The sequence below is a fragment of the Mytilus californianus genome, unplaced genomic scaffold (genome assembly GCF_021869535.1).
Source record: "Mytilus californianus isolate M0D057914Y unplaced genomic scaffold, xbMytCali1.0.p SCAF_9, whole genome shotgun sequence".
NCBI lineage: Eukaryota > Metazoa > Mollusca > Bivalvia > Mytilida > Mytilidae > Mytilus > Mytilus californianus.
This window is the reverse complement of record NW_026262745.1, coordinates 32,668,706-32,679,438: the sequence shown is the minus strand read 5'-3', so window position 1 is coordinate 32,679,438 and position 10,733 is coordinate 32,668,706.

Sequence of the window (10,733 nt, the reverse complement as noted above, 5' to 3'; positions counted from 1 at the left end):
ATCTAATGTCAACTTTGCCGGAGGGAATTGGAACCCTAGTTCCTTGACCAACTATCGTAATTTATGAACGGGGTATTTTAGAATAGTAGGTTATCAATGATGTCAGTACCGAATCAATGACTACTGGGCTGAAGATACCTGGAAACTAATAGAACAACAGCACTGGTATCGACCCATTGCTTGTAAATGAAAATAACAAATTTGCAACAAACTTACGGTGGTACATAACACTACAAGGAGATAACTCTGTAAAAATCAGCTGAACGTTTTAATCACGTTCTATTGTTAAGGAAATATTAAGCTTCTCAATGAACAAAATTAGTGTTTGTAAAACTGCTATATATCCAATGAAATTTTTCCGTTAAAGTGTGTGGTTCAAGTTTTTTGAAATTTTTATATTTTTGTCAGAGTGTCAAAGTAAATATTTTTTCAAAATTTTATGAAAATTAAACGAGCCAAATTAATTTTCGTCGCTTTTTTGTTTTTTTATTTTTGCCATGGCGTTGTCAGTTTTTCTTCAACTATGAGTTTTTAATGTCCTATTGATATCTTCCGCATATGTTTAACCTGCAAATGGTACACTATGTTGGTGTTTAATCATTCTTGTTGACAACGATAACACAACCATGTAGATCTTAGTTTACAGAAAAATTCAATACATAGTACATAATAAAACTCCAATGTTTATCAAAAGAAATCAATGTGCATTTATACTGATTTCCGCGTTTTAGGTGAAACCTCTTCATATGATAATTATCGAACCAATTTACGCTTGACCGTAAAAGTAAGGATTAACATGGTATATGTACAAACATCGGACGAATTTACGATTGACTCTTATGGTAAGGATTCATTTAGTACAAATACAAATGGAAGTTGCGAGTAAAACCAGGATGTAAACGGATATCTTAGACTTGAAAGACAATGATTATTATTTCCAAGTTTATATACATCTCACGGTTCCCATACACGTACCAAGAAGTAGTTAAAATGTACATTGTGGATAAATTTCAAAAGTGGATAAGGTCAAACGCCAATGCTATGTCCATGCGGAATTAAAAAGTATTGGTCATCGAAAGAATGTTTATACAATTTGAAAGACGAACATTTCATTTTTCTTATTCTAATAAAATTGACCAGATATTAAGTAGCATGATAACAAGTGTGTGGTTGGGCGGGATGTATAAATTCGCAGACATGCCGGTCACAATGCAGACGTCGAGTACGATGCATCGTGGCACTCTCTCTACACGTTAGCAACACTTTCAAAAACTTTTTGATGGGTCCGTAGGTGACCTTTAGCAGAGCTGAACTTCTGCCCTTATCCAAAATACCTTAATTTTTCAGTAGCATTCCAAACCTCCCGCCTATCATCCCGGTCAGTTGTATGTTTTGTTAATGTTGTTCTCGTCCGGAACATGAAATAATTGCCACTAAATAGAAATTCTTTCAACCAGATAAAACCAGATAAATCGTCAGTTAATTTGATAAGATTAAGACAGAGAATTATGCAATAGGAAAAATTGATTACATCTAAACACGTGTCTCAATCGTATAAAGAAATAGCATATTAAGGTAGAGTACATAAAGAACACAATCTTGATTTCATATAAGTATCTACTCTTTCTCATAGATGTGTCTAAAGATGAAAGCAACCTATATTGATTAGTGCGAATGAATATAAATGGTACAAAGCACGCAGAAGCGTCAATATAAAGAGAAGATAGACACAAGATGTTAACCGGTAGTGAGTGTCCTTACAGAAGTTGCATTTGTAATTACCTGTATTGTAGTAAGTATTTTATGTAAATCACTACTTATTTTCATTCTGATCTTTATTTGTTTGGTACTGGAACATTTTGGACCGGGTCGGACTAAGTCCGGTGGGTGGGCTTGCGTCAAGCGAGGAAAAGTGGGTACCTAGTTTGTGTTATCAACTCATCCTATAGTTTTGAACCCAGATCCCTGAAACTTCACAGGAAGATTGCACTTATATTGACGTTGTGACCTGCTATTGTAAAAATTCGTTGACGAATTTGTTCTCAGTTGTTTTCATTATCAGCAAAATTTATGAAAGAGCGTACATGTTTTGTGCAATCAACTTTTCCTGCAGTTTTCAACCTAGATACCTGAAATTTCACAGGATGATTGCACATATTTTGCAGATGTGCACCTGCATTTATGGAATTGTTCCCATTTTTCCAGACTTTAGAACGTAGTCATTATTTAACAAATATCACAATCCGGCCATTTGAGACTTTTATCCATTTTGTGTGTGTGTATTAATTCAACTAATGAACACTATCCATGATACGCCTTTTTAAGCACCTGAACTTGTCATGAAATAGAAGTACCTTCATAATATAAGTTCCATATGGAAAAAATATTCTTTAATATTATTTCCACTGAAACAAATATTTCAGTATTTGTTCCTCACGAAAAAAAAAAGGTATAGAATATTTGTTCCAACTGGGACAAATATTATGGCATTGTTTATAACAAAGGTTCCAGGGGACAAATATACGTTGACAAACTGAGTCTCATTGGCAATCATACCACATCTTTTTTTATATATATTGAGTGCATACTATCGAATACTTTAAGTATATATTCCCATGTTTATATAGTTATTCATCCAATCTTGTTACATCTTTCCATTGCTGTACGTGTAGACGGAGGCTATGTGGAAACTCGGCTGACTCATCACACTGATGACGTAATGTTGATTTGACGAGTGAAAAAGTCCGAGTTTTCACAGCAACAAATCTGTCTACACCTACGGGGATGATCCATAAATTACAGAAAAAAAAATAACAAAATGTCTACTTTTTTATATAAATATGTGTATGTAACAAATTTTCAAATAAGAAAAAAATATTGTCCGTTTCTGCTTGTTTTAACTCTAATGTTCGTTTTTAATACCCTGACCTTTAGTAATTGGCTTATTACAATTATAATTGCAATGCTTAACTTTCATATAGATAAAACGAATCAATTCATACTATAGCTTTATCAAACCCCTTATCTGTATTACGTCATCATCTACTTCAGGCTTGAGGTAGAAAGGCGTCACAGAAAAAAAAAAGTCATTTAAGACGTGCGTCATAATTATTTGGACTACTACTTGAGGTACATAATAACATAAAATGTTCATGATATGGCTTTTTTTCTGTATATCACACGCCTTATCAACGCTAACCCTCGATCGTGTCTCAGTTTGATACTGATACGGATGTGATCATAAATAGTATTGAAAATATCATATGCTGTTCTCTATATATATATAACAACTATCTCTAAAATGAGAAATAGTAAAGCTGCAATATGTTAGTATGCGGCCAATTTCAGGTCTGTATTTGAATCACTCAAAAGGTCAAAATATAGGTCGTCAAATCCTTTGGAAAAACTAGAGAGTTTATATCATATACTTGCGATAATGTTGCACAATTTTACGCATTTCCATATCTAATAATTGCATTTTGCTCTTGGGGGCATTTCGATACAAAGCCAGTGGGAAATCTAGTGACAAAATATTACCTCCCTAGGCCTGTAAACACTGAAAACTAGATCTTCTCAATGTTTGTCCCATTTTAGCAAGGACGCTATCAATTATGGATTCACGGAAAAACGTTCTGGTAAATAGTAAAAATTGAAATAAATTGAAATAAAAACAAAACTTCCACTCAATGTTATCATTTTCCTCCTTGAATAGCAAACGACGAGTACAGCAGGCCATAGAAGCTTGGTGTAAAATTGGTTTAAAATGTTGCTATATGCGAATAAATTCCTCGAGTACCAACTTCAATTTATTTTTTTACTGTCTGTATACCTCTCTGGAACATTCTTATTATTCGTATATATAAACAAATAGATCAGAGAAAGTCAGGGAAAAAATTCCAAAGGAATCGATAGATACGCAGCAAAGATTGACACTTTTGAAATTAAGTTACTAAGCAAAATCAAACAGACCTTATCTCGATGTAAACATTGAATGTGAATAGATCGAGAAGACCGCAAATACTTCTACAAAACTCGAGACGACCTTTTCCTAAAATAATATACAAAATAGTACAAAGATACATACTTTATAGAAATAGTTATCTTTAATTTTTTAACCTGCACAGACAGACTTTTAAATGTTTATATTCACGAAAATTTTCTATTGAATGTACATGTAACAAGAGCAGACCGGTGTGCTCGATAACTTAGGTGTGAAAATAGGCATATTTTGGGAAAATGTAACATGCTAAGGACTTTTTGGAACATTCAGAAATTTGGTGACCCGAAAGATCTTTCGATTTTGTATGTACATGATTTTTTCCATTTTTTTTTATCAATATGCAGCAAAGGTTGGCAGTTTTTAAATTTCAGTTTCACAAGCTTCTGAAGCAATTATCTCGATAAATACTGAACATAAAACATCGTGTATTTGCATTTATATTTCTAGTAACACAGTTTAACAAATAATTTCTTTAAAATGCACAATTATTATTTAGAATAACTTTTGATCAGTATCGTCAAATGAATAAGCACCAACATAGTATAGCATTTGCAGGTTAAACAAAGGCTGGACATACCAAGGGGACGTTCAAATCCTATAAGTCGAAGGTCGAAATCGTCATATAAACTTTGCCTGAGGGAATTGAAACCTTAGTTTAAAAAAAAAATATCAACGGGGTATTTTAGAATAGAAGTTATAAATCATGTCAGTACCGAATCACTGACTACTGAGCTGAAAATACCTGGGAAGTAATAGTCCAACACAACGTTATCGACAAAGTGTTAGTAAGTGAACAATACAATATAGTTACACTTTATAAATTTCGTGAGTTCAAAGTGCTTTTCTGTGTCTACCGTCATCAGCAACTCTCAAACCTAAATATATAAACATATGCAATCCAGGGATTTTGAAAACGTAGAAACGTACCTTATGAGTTATTATCAAAGTGACCTAAAGAGAAAAGCCAAAATTATCTAATGTCAACTTTGCCGGAGGGAATTGGAACCCTAGTTCCTTGACCAACTATCGTAATTTATGAACGGGGTATTTTAGAATAGTAGGTTATCAATGATGTCAGTACCGAATCAATGACTACTGGGCTGAAGATACCTGGAAACTAATAGAACAACAGCACTGGTATCGACCCATTGCTTGTAAATGAAAATAACAAATTTGCAACAAACTTACGGTGGTACATAACACTACAAGGAGTTAACTCTGTAAAAATCAGCTGAACGTTTTAATCACGTTCTATTGTTAAGGAAATATTAAGCTTCTCAATGAACAAAATTAGTGTTTGTAAAACTGCTATATATCCAATGAAATTTTTCCGTTAAAGTGTGTGGTTCAAGTTTTTTGAAATTTTTATATTTTTGTCAGAGTGTCAAAGTAAATATTTTTTCAAAATTTTATGAAAATTAAACGAGCCAAATTAATTTTCGTCGCTTTTTTGTTTTTTTATTTTTGCCATGGCGTTGTCAGTTTTTCTTCAACTATGAGTTTTTAATGTCCTATTGATATCTTCCGCATATGTTTAACCTGCAAATGGTACACTATGTTGGTGTTTAATCATTCTTGTTGACAACGATAACACAACCATGTAGATCTTAGTTTACAGAAAAATTCAATACATAGTACATAATAAAACTCCAATGTTTATCAAAAGAAATCAATGTGCATTTATACTGATTTCCGCGTTTTAGGTGAAACCTCTTCATATGATAATTATCGAACCAATTTACGCTTGACCGTAAAAGTAAGGATTAACATGGTATATGTACAAACATCGGACGAATTTACGATTGACTCTTATGGTAAGGATTCATTTAGTACAAATACAAATGGAAGTTGCGAGTAAAACCAGGATGTAAACGGATATCTTAGACTTGAAAGACAATGATTATTATTTCCAAGTTTATATACATCTCACGGTTCCCATACACGTACCAAGAAGTAGTTAAAATGTACATTGTGGATAAATTTCAAAAGTGGATAAGGTCAAACGCCAATGCTATGTCCATGCGGAATTAAAAAGTATTGGTCATCGAAAGAATGTTTATACAATTTGAAAGACGAACATTTCATTTTTCTTATTCTAATAAAATTGACCAGATATTAAGTAGCATGATAACAAGTGTGTGGTTGGGCGGGATGTATAAATTCGCAGACATGCCGGTCACAATGCAGACGTCGAGTACGATGCATCGTGGCACTCTCTCTACACGTTAGCAACACTTTCAAAAACTTTTTGATGGGTCCGTAGGTGACCTTTAGCAGAGCTGAACTTCTGCCCTTACCCAAAATACCTTAATTTTTCAGTAGCATTCCAAACCTCCCGCCTATCATCCCGGTCAGTTGTATGTTTTGTTAATGTTGTTCTCGTCCGGAACATGAAATAATTGCCACTAAATAGAAATTCTTTCCAACCAGATAAAACCAGATAAATCGTCAGTTAATTTGATAAGATTAAGACAGAGAATTATGCAATAGGAAAAATTGATTACATCTAAACACGTGTCTCAATCGTATAAAGAAATAGCATATTAAGGTAGAGTACATAAAGAACACAATCTTGATTTCATATAAGTATCTACTCTTTCTCATAGATGTGTCTAAAGATGAAAGCAACCTATATTGATTAGTGCGAATGAATATAAATGGTACAAAGCACGCAGAAGCGTCAATATAAAGAGAAGATAGACACAAGATGTTAACCGGTAGTGAGTGTCCTTACAGAAGTTGCATTTGTAATTACCTGTATTGTAGTAAGTATTTTATGTAAATCACTACTTATTTTCATTCTGATCTTTATTTGTTTGGTACTGGAACATTTTGGACCGGGTCGGACTAAGTCCGGTGGGTGGGCTTGCGTCAAGCGAGGAAAAGTGGGTACCTAGTTTGTGTTATCAACTCATCCTATAGTTTTGAACCCAGATCCCTGAAACTTCACAGGAAGATTGCACTTATATTGACGTTGTGACCTGCTATTGTAAAAATTCGTTGACGAATTTGTTCTCAGTTGTTTTCATTATCAGCAAAATTTATGAAAGAGCGTACATGTTTTGTGCAATCAACTTTTCCTGCAGTTTTCAACCTAGATACCTGAAATTTCACAGGATGATTGCACATATTTTGCAGATGTGCACCTGCATTTATGGAATTGTTCCTATTTTTCCAGACTTTAGAACGTAGTCATTATTTAACAAATATCACAATCCGGCCATTTGAGACTTTTATCCATTTTGTGTGTGTGTATTAATTCAACTAATGAACACTATCCATGATACGCCTTTTTAAGCACCTGAACTTGTCATGAAATAGAAGTACCTTCATAATATAAGTTCCATATGGAAAAAATATTCTTTAATATTATTTCCACTGAAACAAATATTTCAGTATTTGTTCCTCACGAAAAAAAAAAGGTATAGAATATTTGTTCCAACTGGGACAAATATTATGGCATTGTTTATAACAAAGGTTCCAGGGGACAAATATACGTTGACAAACTGAGTCTCATTGGCAATCATACCACATCTTTTTTTATATATATTGAGTGCATACTATCGATTCCCATGTTTATATAGTTATTCATCCAATCTTGTTACATCTTTCCATCGCTGTACGTGTAGACGGAGGCTATGTGGAAACTCGGCTGACTCATCACACTGATGACGTAATGTTGATTTGACGAGTGAAAAAGTCCGAGTTTTCACAGCAACAAATCTGTCTACACCTACGGGGATGATCCATAAATTACAGAAAAAAAAATAACAAAATGTCTACTTTTTTATATAAATATGTGTATGTAACAAATTTTCAAATAAGAAAAAAATATTGTCCGTGTCTGCTTGTTTTAACTCTAATGTTCGTTTTTAATACCCTGACCTTTAGTAATTGGCTTATTACAATTATAATTGCAATGCTTAACTTTCATATAGATAAAACGAATCAATTCATACTATAGCTTTATCAAACCCCTAATCTGTATTACGTCATCATCTACTTCAGGCTTGAGGTAGAAAGGCATCACAGAAAAAAAAAAGTCATTTAAGACGTGCGTCATAATTATTTGGACTACTACTTGAGGTACATAATAACATAAAATGTTCATGATATGGCTTTTTTTCTGTATATCACACGCCTTATCAACGCTAACCCTCGATCGTGTCTCAGTTTGATACTGATACGGATGTGATCATAAATAGTATTGAAAATATCATATGCTGTTCTCTATATATATATAACAACTATCTCTAAAATGAGAAATAGTAAAGCTGCAATATGTTAGTATGCGTCCAATTTCAGGTCTGTATTTGAATCACTCAAAAGGTCAAAATATAGGTCGTCAAATCCTTTGGAAAAACTAGAGAGTTTATATCATATACTTGCGATAATGTTGCATAATTTTACGCATTTCCATATCTAATAATTGCATTTTGCTCTTGGGGGCATTTCGATACAAAGCCAGTGGGAAATCTAGTGACAAAATATTACCTCCCTAGGCCTGTAAACACTGAAAACTAGATCTTCTCAATGTTTGTCCCATTTTAGCAAGGACGCTACCAATTATGGATTCACGGAAAAACGTTCTGGTAAATAGTAAAAATTGAAATAAATTGAAATAAAAACAAAACTTCCACTCAATGTTATCATTTTCCTCCTTGAATAGCAAACGACGAGTACAGCAGGCCATAGAAGCTTGGTGTAAAATTGGTTTAAAATGTTGCTATATGCGAATAAATTCCTCGAGTACCAACTTCAATTTATTTTTTTACTGTCTGTATACCTCTCTGGAACATTCTTATTATTCGTATATATAAACAAATAGATCAGAGAAAGTCAGGGAAAAAATTCCAAAGGAATCGATAGATACGCAGCAAAGATTGACACTTTTGAAATTAAGTTACTAAGCAAAATCAAACAGACCCTATCTCGATGTAAACATTGAATGTGAATAGATCGAGAAGACCGCAAATACTTCTACAAAACTCGAGACGACCTTTTCCTAAAATAATATACAAAATAGTACAAAGATACATACTTTATAGAAATAGTTATCTTTAATTTTTTAACCTGCACAGACAGACTTTTAAATGTTTATATTCACGAAAATTTTCTATTGAATGTACATGTAACAAGAGCAGACCGGTGTGCTCGATAACTTAGGTGTGAAAATAGGCATATTTTGGGAAAATGTAACATGCTAAGGACTTTTTGGAACATTCAGAAATTTGGTGACCCGAAAGATCTTTCGATTTTGTATGTACATGATTTTTTCCATTTTTTTTTTATCAATATGCAGCAAAGGTTGGCAGTTTTTAAATTTCAGTTTCACAAGCTTCTGAAGCAATTATCTCGATAAATACTGAACATAAAACATCGTGTATTTGCATGTATATTTCTAGTAACACAGTTTAACAAATAATTTCTTTAAAATGCACAATTATTATTTAGAAATAACTTTTGATCAGTATCGTCACCGGTATTGTTTTATTATTGACTTTCTCGACTCTATCATAAGAAGAGTGAATTTTCTTTTGTTTTCGTTCACTGGATATCCCACTGAAAGCTACAAATGTTACTTGCCGTTTTTTTTAAATTTGCATCAAAGGACATTAAAAATTGCTAACCAAAATGAAATAATTTGTATCCGAAATACAATATATTTTAATACTTCCAACATATATATAGTAATACATATTTTTTTTAATCTCGTCTTGTATCGGTATTTTTATGTCATTTTAACTGTTTAAAATTAGATATATATTATCTCCCTTGAATATTTATTACCTGATTATACTGATGTTTGAAATAAGTCTGTGTCGTTTTATTTATAACACCACTCTACAAATGTTGTGAAACTTAGTTAAAATAGATCGTGTGTTATGTAAATTATTATATAAAACCAAACAAATGGTTGTAAAATATAATTTAATATGAAACCGCTAAGTACATGAGAAATGTTTTACAAATGTTCAAACATTTTGTGAAACAACTTCGCAGAAATGTACTAGAAGTAGTACTTATGCTAAAAAAGCAGTGTATTGAATTTTGCAACCCTACGAGGGTCTAAGGTTAGGAAATGACGCAATTACATTGAATGAAAATTGTATTTATTTTGCTAGAGGACAGCTTTAGAATTTAAGACACCCCTTATTTTTTTTTTTCATTTTTTCTGAACGAACAAAGTTCGATTGAGTAAAATATCTTATGTTTTTTAATATGTGTATTGTGCATAGTTTACTCACCAAATTTTCAATGTAGAAAACATTTAGACATTCTACGTGTGTGTTGCAGTGGTATAATTAAAAAAATTGGGGTCTGTAATTCTCACTTCATTACTCTTCCAGGGGAGGATCCGGGAGGGGTAGAGCAGCAGTATCATCTTGAATTAATGGATTAAGACATGTCTTACGCCATTAGGGAGCTACCATTTGATTTTTATGTGGGGGGGGGGGGGCTAGGATGAAAAATTGTGTCCTGCATTTTTTTTTAAGTTGTAATCTCGGTCCTGCCTTTTTTTATTAGTTTATCCTGACTTTTTATACATAATTTGTCATCCTGCCTTTTTTTTTTGCCGAGTTGCTCATCCTGCCTTTTTTTATTTTTTTACTCAAAACTTCTGTACTGCCTTTTTTTCGTATTTCATCCCCCCCCCCTCATAAAAATTAAATGGTAGCTCCCTTAGAATAATCACACGAGTGTTTGTGAAAGTCCAAGCTGAGAGAAGCTA